The 15,649-nt window shown below is 36.7% G+C and overlaps 1 long non-coding RNA gene and 1 other non-coding gene across 2 annotated transcripts; both read right to left on the reverse strand.

Moving 5' to 3' along the window:
• Positions 1-1,079: 1,079 nt before the first annotated feature.
• LOC121376601 lies at positions 1,080-1,199 on the reverse strand. The gene has a single exon (XR_005958494.1). It is a non-coding gene; the product is annotated as a 5S ribosomal RNA (ribosomal RNA).
• A 3,597-nt stretch (positions 1,200-4,796) lies between these two features.
• LOC121376455 lies at positions 4,797-6,313 on the reverse strand. Its single transcript, XR_005958448.1, has 3 exons — positions 6,245-6,313; positions 5,963-6,102; positions 4,797-4,855 (listed from the first exon to the last, which is right to left on the reverse strand). It is a non-coding gene; the product is annotated as an uncharacterized LOC121376455 (long non-coding RNA).
• Between the last annotated feature and the right edge of the window lie 9,336 nt (positions 6,314-15,649).

The raw sequence follows: 15,649 nt of genomic DNA on the forward strand, positions 1-15,649 counted from the left end.
ACAATGACAAATGACGTCACTGAATTGTTTGAGGCTTGGACAGTGTAAAAAATGATTTGAAATGATAGCGGTGTGTGTTCGTGCATGTGTGTATGCGTGCGCGCGTGTAGATGTATGTTTAAATGTGCTGAGGTGTCACTAAACAAGGATCCCTTTCTTTTTTGTTTTCGATTGGGTAGGGGTGGTGATGAGTAAAACATAATTATGTGGCGAGCGGGAAAAAAGGAGGTGTGTGTCCGTTTTTAGGTGTATGCATTTACAATACTGTGTCTGTGCGTGTGAATAAAAATAAAATTTTGCAATTATGTATAAAACCACTTTCGTGTGATTTGTTTGGCTCTTAAAAGAGCCGCCACTAAGTGGCGTCTGCATTTATTCCATTTCTTCATCTTCGGATTCGGATTCGGATTCGGGGGAGACGATTCCAACCTTCAGCCTCAACTCTGCTACCGTTTCTACTTTCCAGCAAGCATACTCGTAGTAAGAGTTCCGGACTCCCTCTACTGTTGCCATCTTCAGTCGCAGGTTGTAACGGAATGACTTGTGGTTGTCGATTCTCGCTTTATCATAGCGAATCTGGAGGTCTTCTAGCCTGTTGTTAAGGAAGATGATCTGCTCACAGGCTCGTCTGAAACGATTCTCCGTTTCGTAGAGTTCGGCGTATAGATTGAATTTCTCCATTATATTCAACTGCAGTGTCGTAATTATAAAAATCAAATGTACAGAGAGAAGACAAACATGCACTTTATATTCCTTATGACACGCACTAATACTCAATGTCACGTCAGCAATATACACATTGTACACAAATTCAGACCACTCAAGTGCCAGTCAATTAGTTGATCTAATTAACTTACTCAATGACGTAATCAAGGCAATTAGAATAACGGGTAGGCACCTTCGTTAAAACTTTAACTGTTAATTTCTTTGCCATGGTCCTAAAACAACAGTGCTCCTTCAAAGATGAATTTATTTATGACTAGCCTCAATAATAATAATAAATGAATAAATAAATAAATAAATAAATAAAATGGATATTTTAAAGTAAATTAAAATATTATTTTCTTAATAGAAAAAAATGTCTACAGCACCCGGTGTTCGCAGGCGGTCACCCATCCAAGTACTAACCGGGCCCGACGTTGCTTAATTTCGGTGATCAGACCAGAACCGGTGCTTTCAACGTGGTATGGGCCGCAGACAACAACTGGTGTAAAATAAAGGTATACGTATGTAATATTCCGGAAGTTAATATACAGGATTCATTTTTGTTTTAATTTTATCGACGGACTGGTAAAATGGCTTTCGGTGGGGCCAGGCGATTGTTCACGAATTTAGCGCGGGGGTGGGGTGGGGTGGGGTGAGGTGGGGTTCTCCACTAAGCTCGATATTGTCATTGTCTTAAAATGACGAATGACGTCACGCAATTGTTTGACGCTTCGAAACGAAATTTTGCTTCCACAGCATAAACACTTATTTAAGAATCGCTGAGCACCGGTTGTAACGGAAAGATACCTTATAGTTTGCAAGGGAATATGCCTCAGGTGAGCGCTCTACCCAGTAAACATGATATTGCCGTAATATTACAATGACAAATGACCTGACGCAATTGTTTGAAGCTTGGAAGCGGAGTTTGCCTTACACGGCGAAAACAACGATATGAAAAAGAAAAAGAGAAAGAAATATGGTGGGGACGGGATAAAACCTATCGCCTTCCTATCGTACAACGCATCGCGCCTCAGGTAAGCGTTCTACCCACTAAGTTCAACATCGTCCTTGTGTTACAATGACAAAGGACGTCACTGAATTGTTTCAGGCTTGGACAGTGTAAAAAATGATTTGAAATGAGGGGGGGGGGGGGGGGGCACGTGTGTGTTCGTGCATGTGTGTATGCGTGCGCACGTGTAGATGTATGTTTAAATGTGCTGAGGTGTCAGTAAACAAGGATCCCTTTCTTTTTCGTTTTTGATTGGGTAGGGGTGGTGATGAGTAAAACATAATTATGTGTCGAGCGGGGGGAAAAGGAGTTGTGTGTCCCTTTTTAGGAGTATGTATTTACAATACTGTGTCTGTGCGTGTGAATAAAAATCAAATATTGCAATTATGTATAAAACCACTTTCGTGTGATTTGTTTGGCTCTTAAAACAGCCGGCACCAAGTGGCGTCTGCATTTATTCCATTTCTTCATCTTCGGATTCGGATTCGGATTCAGGGGAGACGATTCCCACCTTCAGCCTCAACTCTGCTACCGTTTCTGCTTTCCAGCAAGCATACTCGTAGTAAGAGTTCCGTACTCCCTCTACTGTTGCCATCTGCAGTCGCAGGTTGTAACGGAATGACTTGTGGTTGTCGATTCTCGCTTTATCATAGCGAATCTGGAGGTCTTCTAGCCTGTTGTTAAGGAAGATGATCTGCTCACAGGCTCGTCTGAAACGATTCTCCGTTTCGTAGAGTTCGGCGTGTAGATTGAATTTCTCCATTATATTCAACTGCAGTGTCGTAATTATAAAAATCAAATGTACAGAGAGAAGAGAAACATGCACTTTATATTCCTTATGACATGCATTAATACTCAGTGTCACGTTAGCAATATACACATTGTACACAGATCCAGACCACTCAAGTGCCAGTCCATTAGTTGATCTAATTAACAAGCTCAGTGACGTAATTAAGGCAATTAGAACAACGGGTAGGCACCTTCGTTAAAACTTTAACTGTTAATTTCTTTGTCGTGGACCTAAAACAACAGTTTTTTGATTTATGACTAGCCTCAATAATAATAATAAATGAATAAATGAATAAATAAATAAATAAATAAAATCGATATTCTAAAGTAAATTAAAATATTATTTTCTTAATACAAAAAATTTCTACAACTGATGTAAAATAAAGGTATACGTATGTAATATTCCGGAAGTTAACATGCAATATTCATTTTTGTTTTAATTTTTTCGACGGACTGGTAAAATGGCGTTCGGTGGGGCCAGGCGCATCTTCACTAATTTACCGCGGGGGTGGGGTTGGGTGGGGTGGGGTGGGGTGAGGTGGGGTTCTCGACTAAGCTCGATATTGTCATTGTCTTACAATGACAAATGACGTCACGCAATTGTTTGACGCTTCGAAACGAAGTTTTGCTTCAACAGCATAAACACTTATTTAAGAATCGCTGTGCACCGGTTGTAATGGAAAGATACCTTATAGTTCGTAACCTATAAGGTAATACGCCTCAGGTAAGCGCTCTACCCAGTAAACTTGATATTGCCGTAATACTACAATGACAAATGAACTCACGCAATTGTTTGAAGCTTGGAAGCGGAGTTTGCCTTCCACGGCGAAAACAACGATATGAAAAAGAAAAAGAGAAAGAAATATGGTTGGGACGGGATAAAACCTATCGCCTTGCTATCGTACAACGCATCGCGCCTCAGGTAAGCGTTCTACTCACTAAGTTCAACATCGCCCTTGTGTTACAATGACAAATGACGTCACTGAATTGTTTGAGGCTTCGAGAGTGTAAAAAATGATTTGAAATGATAGGGGTGGGGAGGGGGCACTTGTGTTTTCGTGCATGTGTGTATGCGTGGGTGCGTGTAGATGTATGTTTAAATCTGCTGAGGTGTCAGTAAACAAGGATCCCTTTCTTTTTTGTTTTTGATTGGGTAGGGGTGGTGATGAGTAAAACATAATTATGTGTCGAGCGGGCGAAAAAGGAGGTGTGTGTCCCTTTTTAGGAGTATGCATTTACAATACTGTGTCTGTGCGTGTGAATAAAAATCAAATATTGCAATTATGTATAAAACCACTTTCGTGTGATTTGTTTGGCTCATTAGTTTCCGTATTTTGGACAACCAAATGGGTGGATAACTCTAGTCTGAGGCCTATCAGACCAAAATTGTTTTCACCATGACACTCAAACTCACATATGGCATTTAAATACATATGTCAAGTTGCATACAGGCAATAAAAAGAATATTTGATACAAATATGGCTATTGGAGCCTGTGAAATGGGGGACTGCCTGTGCCGCAAAAGGCGGCAATCTGCGTCAAATTATTCCCAATAGTGGACTAGTAATTATGCAATAACTTTAAAAGTTACAGACATTTTTCTGAACAACAAAAAGAAACTTGCTCCTTATTGTGTTCTCTGCAATTGAAATATAGCAGTTGGCAGGAATATGACTTTTTCAAAAAAAAATCAATTTAATTTAAAAAAAAATTTAATTCCAAAAAAAATTTCCCACAAAGTTCTCTTTTTAAACAAAATTTAATCTTTAAAACTGTAAAATTTTGGATACTGCACACAGTCAATATATGCCAATTACAAATTAGGACTGCTCGAGTGTCATTCTGGTGAGGGTAATTAGCAAGGTGTCTGCACACCGTAACAGGTCACACCTGAATGCAGGGGACAGGGTACCAGTCTGCAAAGATGCAGTACCGAATACACAGTGAACAACAAAAAGCTGTCAACTGCCACTGCACTGAAATGTTTTAATGCGTCAGAACTGAAAGTGACATCACACATGAACATATATATAAGGGTGGACATGCATACCACAATAAGTATTTCACTGTTTTATACACTACGAGTCACATCCATGGAAGGCAATACAAGACGAAAGACACAATTCAAGAAGGGACATGCACCTTGGAATAAGGGTGCAACTCTGCTGCATGAACATGCAAGTCCAGAATCTCACACTGAGAAGTTGCGACCAGTAGTCCGGATGAATATAGACGAGTTTGCCTTGGTCACGAAGTCGAGTTCCACTTCAGCCACCATATCCACTCCAGATTGCGAAGGTGCGTCACAGCCAGTCCGCCTGCTACGTCCCATTACGAGTACATGTACTGCGTCTGAAATGAAAGAAGAACAACAGTGTAAAGACAAAGAAGGCATGAGAATAATGGACAATGACAGAATGGTAGATGCATGGAATGCAGCTTTCAGATACCACTCAACAGCTTCCCCTGAGTGCGACGAGCCTGAAATGCAAATATTAAAAGAGGTTAAGTGGGGTCTTTGTTGGAAAATCACACTACACTGAGTGAATTGTGACTTCACTGCTCCTGAAAGCAAATTGTACAATGAGGTGAAGACAAATAAACCTGGCCCAAATGCAGCAAAAACTAATGTGGGTCTTGCTATCGGTCTCCAAGATACTCCCGTCGGCAATACGAGAGCGAGAGTGCTATTGGCAGGCATGGACATTCCACCGCCGTGTCGGAGCAGCATGCAGAGAACATCATACAAGGTATCAACGGCTGTAACAGATCTAAATGAAAAAGATATAGCACAAAAAGTTGAGCTACTGAAAGACATTAACATGAAACGTGGAAATGATCGTGATGAAATTAATATAGCTATGGATGGGAGATACAACTCCACGACAATAACAAGTCGGAAGAAACCGGGCCAGAATGCATCACAAGCTATAGGACTTGCGTGTGAAACAATGACTGAAAGAAAATTCATTGTAAGTGCCTGCTTCCAGAATAAACTTTGTTGGACCGGAGCCTGGTTAAGAAACAAAGGTATTCATGTGACGTGTCCCGGTGGTCATCCTGATTGCACAGCAAACTTGCCGCCATTTGCTCCGCTGTCGGAATACGAGATGGGAAAAGATATCGGAACAGACTTGGCTCTACAAGGTATTCTCATAAAATACGTCACAACAGATGGAGATTCCAGATCATCTGCTGGAGTTGATAGTGCTTTGAAACTTCTACATCCAATGTGGAAAGTGCAGCGGCTAGCTGATCCAACCCACTTAGGTCAGCGTCAGTTTCGTAAGTGTTACAAAGCTAACTTCAGTCCCAACATGTTTACTGGGTCCACCCGTGAACAAAAGCGTGAAGCACAGAAGGTATTCAGCCAGGATATGAAAGCAAGGTGCAGTTTAATTCTTAAAGAACTGATGAAACTACACACTGGTAATATCGGTGTACTGAAATGAGACTTACCAAAGGTCCTGCAATCGACACTTTCGTGCTACGGTGGTGACTGTTCAAAGTGTTCGCGGTACTCGGTCGACTGCAGTGGAGGAATAACGAACAACTGGTGGCACCGATCCATGTTCCTGGGTACACACAGAATCACAGAGCTGAATATGAATGAAAATGACAAAATGTTAGTACTGGAACTTCTGAAGATTAAACTAAGTATTTCAGCTGTAGAGCAAATGAAACTGTATACAGACACACAGAAATGTGAGGCTGCGAACCGTTCTCTCAGTGTTTCCTTACCTAAGAATGTGAACTATTCACGAACGATGACTGGGAGAGCTGCATCCACCATCCACAGGCTGAACAACGCCCCGGGAACATCGATGATAGAAAAGTGCAAGTACTGTGGCATCGAACTGTCAGCTCGGGTGAGGCGTTCACTGCGTCAGATGGACAAAGAGTCGGACTATCAAAAAAGATATCAAAACAATCCACAGGTGATTAAAAGGCACTTAGTCCAGCAAGGAAGTAAAATTAGAGATCACTTACGATATAAACATTTGCACAGAGATCAACAAGCTGACTACAAGAAAGGATTATTAGATATTGACAGTCAAAGAACAGACAACTCCTGTGACCACAGTTATTCAAAGTAATTTTTGTCACAAACTTTCAAGTGATACATATAATATAGGAACTATCAGTTTGCATGATAGCATTTCTGCTGTGGACATGAACCCTAGACATTGAAGACTGACTTTAAACAATAAAAAATAGTAATGTGAATAAATGTATGCTTTTGAATAAATGTATCATGTGATATTTATATGTGATATTTATATGTGATTTTATGACATAAAATATTTCTTTAAATTAAACTTTGTTATTGTTTTACATTCTTATGTGTTATGCATTCTGAGATGCAAGAGGCAGGGAGGGTATTGTCCATGTCCCTGACAGACATCCCGGTTCACACATTGTATGCGCGAGCTGTTAATTGCATGTGGCTCAGCAGATAAGTGATCTTTAAACATACAAAGACGGTTATGGCACAGGTGACTGATGTCACTGCCATCTAGGTCCATCTCCTTATTAAAGACCATGAAACTTAATCTGTGAGCATTTACTGTACGATACTGGCCTGTGATTGGTAATTTGAACTTAATAGCACCATATCCATTTGGTCTGGGAGGCCCATTCCACCATTCACATTCACCATTTGGCCCAGGATCACATTTTGAAAAAATTACCCTCTGGTATTTTTGAAAAAAAGCCTCCATTTTCACTTATTCAATTAGCTCAGTTACTCAAAGTGAGGCCCTCACAGGGTGCAGGGATACATTCTGATTGAAAAGAATGACCTATGACCTAATACGGGTACAATGCAGGTCAAATCATGTTATAATTTGTGAAATTACAAATTTCAAAATATAAATATAATAAAATTTAATTTAATTTAAAGAAATAAAATATTCATCACCCAAACTGATAACTTTCAGATTTCCACCTATCTGCACAATTATCATGTACATTTTGAGTGCTGTAACTGGCATAGTTACCTCACAATTTGGTATCAAAGTGTGTCACCCTGTGTCAAACATCATTGAAGAAATCCTCCATATTGACTTATTTGACCTTAACCTTCAAAGTGAGGCTCTCATAGGGTGTAGGGAAACAGCCTGATTGAAACGAATCACCTATGACCTGATAGGGGTACAATGCAGGCTGAATTATGTCATAATTTGTGAAATTACAAATTTTGAAAATATAAATATAATAACATTTAATTTAATTAAACAAAATAAAATATTCACCACCAAAACTGATTAGTTTCAGAGTTCCACCTATCTGGACAATTAGCATGTACATTTTGAGTGCTGTAACTGGCATAGTTACCTCACAATTAGGTATCAAAGTGTGTCACCCTGTGTCAAACATCCTACTATATCAGGCCTCGGACCACAATTAATTTCACTATGTATTCTCATGTAGCCCCAGTGGCTGTAGCACTTTTATTAATTTCACCAGGCCATTAGCATTTCATGTGAAACATTACCTGCCTGTGCCCATTGAACACTCGAAAGGACGACATCTGTTGTCCAGCTCTTTTCCGCGTTATATCAATGTAAACAAACACACGTGGGCTAAGGGACCGAATCACACCCATTTCTCTGCATTTTACACAAATTTTGCATGACTTCAATGTGCTCTGGGGGACATTATGCAGTATCCAGTGTAAACCAAGTGCACATATTCACTAACTGCATCCTCTTACCTGTCAAACCCAGTGTAACAATCCAGTATACTAAGCAGCTCCCCAGCCATTAATCACATCACAAGAAAACTATATTTTCTCGCATTAGTTTCCATATTTTGGACAACCAAATGGGTGGATAACTCTAGTCTGAGGCCTTCTGCTTTCCAGCAAGCATACGGCCTCAGACCACAATTAATTTCGCTATATGTTTCTATATAGCCTTAGTGGCTATAACATTTTTATTAATATCAGCAGGCCCGTGAAGTTTTGTATGTACCTTTGCCTGCATGGGGGACACACACCCTGAAAAGGACAACCCCTGTTGTCCAGCTCTTTCTCCCAGCATATTGGTTTAAACAGACACACCCTCTAAACCAGGCCGGAGTACACCCATTTTACACAAAAAGCACTACTTTTGCATGGGCCGGAATTACCACAAACAAGTCTTCAATGTCAACAAGTTACACATGTTTACAAACTACATGCTATCCCCTGTCACTTCAGTCAAACAGTTGCCACTTCATAGCTGTCTGCCATGAAATAATCACAGTCAAACAGCAGACTACTTGCGCGGTGAAACTTCCGGATTTTGGACAACCAAATGGGAAGATAACTGTAATCTGAGGCCTATCAGTCCATTTTTTCCCCTAAAAACTGGCCCACACTAATGCATTCCAATGATATACATATTAAAGCAATGCTCGGTAAGTATCGGTATGTCACCTTTAAACTGAGAGTATACAGAGGCTGTGTTAAAACACCTACCACAGTGCCTTGCCATGGCCAATTTTAGCAATGGAAACTTGAGGGACACCAACTTCAAAATGTAATAACTTTATCAAATTTTGGAATTTCTTCATACAATGAGCAGCTATTTTTTCTTCTACATATGTTCTATCTGCACAGTGTTGTCTTGGAAAGATTTTGAAATATTTAAAGGAAAAAAAATCAATCATTAGATTTTACTTCATTTTTAATTAAATATTAAACTTAAATTTAAATTTTTGAAAAACAAAAAAATCTAAAACTGTAAAATTTTGCATTTTAGATATGATAAGTGGAGGCTTAGTAAAGATATGGTGACTGAATTCATGATCCATTATTAGAAATGTGTCAGAGGGATGGTGAAAGTCACAAAATTGGGGCCATTTGCAACAAATGTTTACACACTAATTTCAGGGAAAATTAGACATGATAGGCCTCATATTCAATTTTGACCTGCTGTATTTACTTAATCTACTTCATTTACTGTATTAGACATGTAGCCACTTTGTAAAAGGCAAAACAGTCCATATAAATGCATATTAATATGAATATGCCCTACAGATATTACTTAGGTATACACCATAATATTTTTTTTGTTGACGACAACTTTGAAAATGAAGATTTTGTCACAAAATGCTGATATAAATCCTACCAAGAGGTACTTGCACCATATTTTTCAGTTTCCAGTGATAACTGTTAACAAGTGTAGTCATGTGCCAGTGTCTGGGATACCTCAGTGTAGTATTTCTTGATTGGAAGGATGTTTGTAGTAATGACCACTGAATATGCATTATGGATTATTCTGCCATATGTATTACAAGCCAAATGTTAACCTTTTTGGCACATTTTCTGCAATAAACTTAAGTATACCAGCATCTGATTACTGAACACAATAAATACATTCAGACAGCATAGAATATTAGCCTATTAGATTTTCTAAGGATAAAAGACCATTTCTGAAAAATGACTGAAATGTGTAATTTACATAAATGTAGGTGAAATGTATTATTAGAGTACTTAATCTTGTTAAAAACTGTATACTATTTATTTAAAGTGTTTAATTACATTTAGTAGTGATATATTCATTATATTTAGATCTTCTGTCCAATTGCAATAATTGAGAAACTCTTTAAAATTCAATATGTAAAAAAAATCAAAATCTCAATATTGACTAACAAAATCCAACTTTTGCTCTTTTTTACCAAATTATTAGCTCAAAACTGTTAAAAATATTGCAACAACCTGTAGTAACATCAGAGGTCATTTTATGCTATTTTGGAGGATATTGAAATTTAAAAGTTGAAACTTTTAATTTTAATTTTTAATAAATTCAAAAAAAAATGTTTTTTAATTTAATAAAATATTTAGAAAATAAATAAATTAGTTTTCATATTCCTTGTGGTATGCACAATCAGTCTGTGTAATTTCACCTCTCTGGTTATAATACTTTCATCAGAATCAAGCATTTAACCGGTGTAATGTGTGAACTATATCAGGCCTCAGACCACAATTAATTTCGCTATATGTTTCTATATAGCCTTAGTGGCTATAACATTTTTATTAATATCAGCAGGCCCGTGAAGTTTTGTATGTACCTTTGCCTGCATGGGGGACACACACCCTGAAAAGGACAACCCCTGTTGTCCAGCTCTTTCTCCCAGCATATTGGTTTAAACAGACACACCCTCTAAACCAGGCCGGAGTACACCCATTTTACACAAAAAGCACTACTTTTGCATGGGCCGGAATTACCACAAACAAGTCTTCAATGTCAACAAGTTACACATGTTTACAAACTACATGCTATCCCCTGTCACTTCAGTCAAACAGTTGCCACTTCATAGCTGTCTGCCATAAAATAATCACAGTCAAACAGCAGACTACTTGCGCGGTGAAACTTCCGGATTTTGGACAACCAAATGGGAAGATAACTGTAATCTGAGGCCTATCAGTCCATTTTTTCCCCTAAAAACTGGCCCACACTAATGCATTCCAATGATATACATATTAAAGCAATGCTCGGTAAGTATCGGTATGTCACCTTTAAACTGAGAGTATACAGAGGCTGTGTTAAAACACCTACCACAGTGCCTTGCCATGGCCAATTTTAGCAATGGAAACTTGAGGGACACCAACTTCAAAATGTAATAACTTTATCAAATTTTGGAATTTCTTCATACAATGAGCAGCTATTTTTTCTTCTACATATGTTCTATCTGCACAGTGTTGTCTTGGAAAGATTTTGAAATATTTAAAGGAAAAAAAATCAATCATTAGATTTTACTTCATTTTTAATTAAATATTAAACTTAAATTTAAATTTTTGAAAAACAAAAAAATCTAAAACTGTAAAATTTTGCATTTTAGATATGATAAGTGGAGGCTTAGTAAAGATATGGTGACTGAATTCATGATCCATTATTAGAAATGTGTCAGAGGGATGGTGAAAGTCACAAAATTGGGGCCATTTGCAACAAATGTTTACACACTAATTTCAGGGAAAATTAGACATGATAGGCCTCATATTCAATTTTGACCTGCTGTATTTACTTAATCTACTTCATTTACTGTATTAGACATGTAGCCACTTTGTAAAAGGCAAAACAGTCCATATAAATGCATATTAATATGAATATGCCCTACAGATATTACTTAGGTATACACCATAATATTTTTTTTGTTGACGACAACTTTGAAAATGAAGATTTTGTCACAAAATGCTGATATAAATCCTACCAAGAGGTACTTGCACCATATTTTTTCAGTTTCCAGTGATAACTGTTAACAAGTGTAGTCATGTGCCAGTGTCTGGGATACCTCAGTGTAGTATTTCTTGATTGGAAGGATGTTTGTAGTAATGACCACTGAATATGCATTATGGATTATTCTGCCATATGTATTACAAGCCAAATGTTAACCTTTTTGGCACATTTTCTGCAATAAACTTGACAAGTATACCAGCATCTGATTACTGAACACAATAAATACATTCAGACAGCATAGAATATTAGCCTATTAGATTTTCTAAGGATAAAAGACCATTTCTGAAAAATGACTGAAATGTGTAATTTACATAAATGTAGGTGAAATGTATTATTAGAGTACTTAATCTTGTTAAAAACTGTATACTATTTATTTAAAGTGTTTAATTACATTTAGTAGTGATATATTCATTATATTTAGATCTTCTTTCCAATTGCAATAATTGAGAAACTCTTTAAAATTCAATATGTAAAAAAAATCAAAATCTCAATATTGACTAACAAAATCCAACTTTTGCTCTTTTTTACCAAATTATTAGCTCAAAACTGTTAAAAAATATTGCAACAACCTGTAGTAACATCAGAGGTCATTTTATGCTATTTTGGAGGATATTGAAATTTAAAAGTTGAAACTTTTAATTTTAATTTTTAATAAATTCAAAAAAAAATGTTTTTTAATTTAATAAAATATTTAGAAAATAAATAAATTAGTTTTCATATTCCTTGTGGTATGCACAATCAGTCTGTGTAATTTCACCTCTCTGGTTATAATACTTTCATCAGAATCAAGCATTTAACCGGTGTAATGTGTGAACTATATCAGGCCTCAGACCACAATTAATTTCGCTATATGTTTCTATATAGCCTTAGTGGCTATAACATTTTTATTAATATCAGCAGGCCCGTGAAGTTTTGTATGTACCTTTGCCTGCATGGGGGACACACACCCTGAAAAGGACAACCCCTGTTGTCCAGCTCTTTCTCCCAGCATATTGGTTTAAACAGACACACCCTCTAAACCAGGCCGGAGTACACCCATTTTACACAAAAAGCACTACTTTTGCATGGGCCGGAATTACCACAAACAAGTCTTCAATGTCAACAAGTTACACATGTTTACAAACTACATGCTATCCCCTGTCACTTCAGTCAAACAGTTGCCACTTCATAGCTGTCTGCCATGAAATAATCACAGTCAAACAGCAGACTACTTGCGCGGTGAAACTTCCGGATTTTGGACAACCAAATGGGAAGATAACTGTAATCTGAGGCCTATCAGTCCATTTTTTCCCCTAAAAACTGGCCCACACTAATGCATTCCAATGATATACATATTAAAGCAATGCTCGGTAAGTATCGGTATGTCACCTTTAAACTGAGAGTATACAGAGGCTGTGTTAAAACACCTACCACAGTGCCTTGCCATGGCCAATTTTAGCAATGGAAACTTGAGGGACACCAACTTCAAAATGTAATAACTTTATCAAATTTTGGAATTTCTTCATACAATGAGCAGCTATTTTTTTCTTCTACATATGTTCTATCTGCACAGTGTTGTCTTGGAAAGATTTTGAAATATTTAAAGGAAAAAAAAAATCAATCATTAGATTTTACTTCATTTTTAATTAAATATTAAACTTAAATTTAAATTTTTGAAAAACAAAAAAATCTAAAACTGTAAAATTTTGCATTTTAGATATGATAAGTGGAGGCTTAGTAAAGATATGGTGACTGAATTCATGATCCATTATTAGAAATGTGTCAGAGGGATGGTGAAAGTCACAAAATTGGGGCCATTTGCAACAAATGTTTACACACTAATTTCAGGGAAAATTAGACATGATAGGCCTCATATTCAATTTTGACCTGCTGTATTTACTTAATCTACTTCATTTACTGTATTAGACATGTAGCCACTTTGTAAAAGGCAAAACAGTCCATATAAATGCATATTAATATGAATATGCCCTACAGATATTACTTAGGTATACACCATAATATTTTTTTTGTTGACGACAACTTTGAAAATGAAGATTTTGTCACAAAATGCTGATATAAATCCTACCAAGAGGTACTTGCACCATATTTTTCAGTTTCCAGTGATAACTGTTAACAAGTGTAGTCATGTGCCAGTGTCTGGGATACCTCAGTGTAGTATTTCTTGATTGGAAGGATGTTTGTAGTAATGACCACTGAATATGCATTATGGATTATTCTGCCATATGTATTACAAGCCAAATGTTAACCTTTTTGGCACATTTTCTGCAATAAACTTGACAAGTATACCAGCATCTGATTACTGAACACAATAAATACATTCAGACAGCATAGAATATTAGCCTATTAGATTTTCTAAGGATAAAAGACCATTTCTGAAAAATGACTGAAATGTGTAATTTACATAAATGTAGGTGAAATGTATTATTAGAGTACTTAATCTTGTTAAAAACTGTATACTATTTATTTAAAGTGTTTAATTACATTTAGTAGTGATATATTCATTATATTTAGATCTTCTGTCCAATTGCAATAATTGAGAAACTCTTTAAAATTCAATATGTAAAAAAAATCAAAATCTCAATATTGACTAACAAAATCCAACTTTTGCTCTTTTTTACCAAATTATTAGCTCAAAACTGTTAAAAAATATTGCAACAACCTGTAGTAACATCAGAGGTCATTTTATGCTATTTTGGAGGATATTGAAATTTAAAAGTTGAAACTTTTAATTTTAATTTTTAATAAATTCAAAAAAAAATGTTTTTTAATTTAATAAAATATTTAGAAAATAAATAAATTAGTTTTCATATTCCTTGTGGTATGCACAATCAGTCTGTGTAATTTCACCTCTCTGGTTATAATACTTTCATCAGAATCAAGCATTTAACCGGTGTAATGTGTGAACTATATCAGGCCTCAGACCACAATTAATTTCGCTATATGTTTCTATATAGCCTTAGTGGCTATAACATTTTTATTAATATCAGCAGGCCCGTGAAGTTTTGTATGTACCTTTGCCTGCATGGGGGACACACACCCTGAAAAGGACAACCCCTGTTGTCCAGCTCTTTCTCCCAGCATATTGGGTTTAAACAGACACACCCTCTAAACCAGGCCGGAGTACACCCATTTTACACAAAAGCACTACTTTTGCATGGGCCGGAATTACCACAAACAAGTCTTCAATGTCAACAAGTTACACATGTTTTTACAAACTACATGCTATCCCCTGTCACTTCAGTCAAACAGTTGCCACTTCATAGCTGTCTGCCATGAAATAATCACAGTCAAACAGCAGACTACTTGCGCGGTGAAACTTCCGGATTTTGGACAACCAAATGGGAAGATAACTGTAATCTGAGGCCTATCAGTCCATTTTTTCCCCTAAAAACTGGCCCACACTAATGCATTCCAATGATATACATATTAAAGCAATGCTCGGTAAGTATCGGTATGTCACCTTTAAACTGAGAGTATACAGAGGCTGTGTTAAAACACCTACCACAGTGCCTTGCCATGGCCAATTTTAGCAATGGAAACTTGAGGGACACCAACTTCAAAATGTAATAACTTTATCAAATTTTGGAATTTCTTCATACAATGAGCAGCTATTTGTTCTATCTGCACAGTGTTGTCTTGGAAAGATTTTGAAATATTTAAAGGAAAAAAAATCAATCATTAGATTTTACTTCATTTTTAATTAAATATTAAACTTAAATTTAAATTTTTGTTTAGTAAAGATATGGTGACTGAATTCATGATCCATTATTAGAAATGTGTCAGAGGGATGGTGAAAGTCACAAAATTGGGGCCATTTGCAACAAATGTTTACACACTAATTTCAGGGAAAATTAGACATGATAGGCCTCATATTCAATTTTGACCTGCTGTATTTACTTAATCCTACTTTATTTTACTGTAT

Source organism: Gigantopelta aegis, chromosome 6, assembly GCF_016097555.1.
Source record: "Gigantopelta aegis isolate Gae_Host chromosome 6, Gae_host_genome, whole genome shotgun sequence".
NCBI lineage: Eukaryota > Metazoa > Mollusca > Gastropoda > Neomphalida > Peltospiridae > Gigantopelta > Gigantopelta aegis.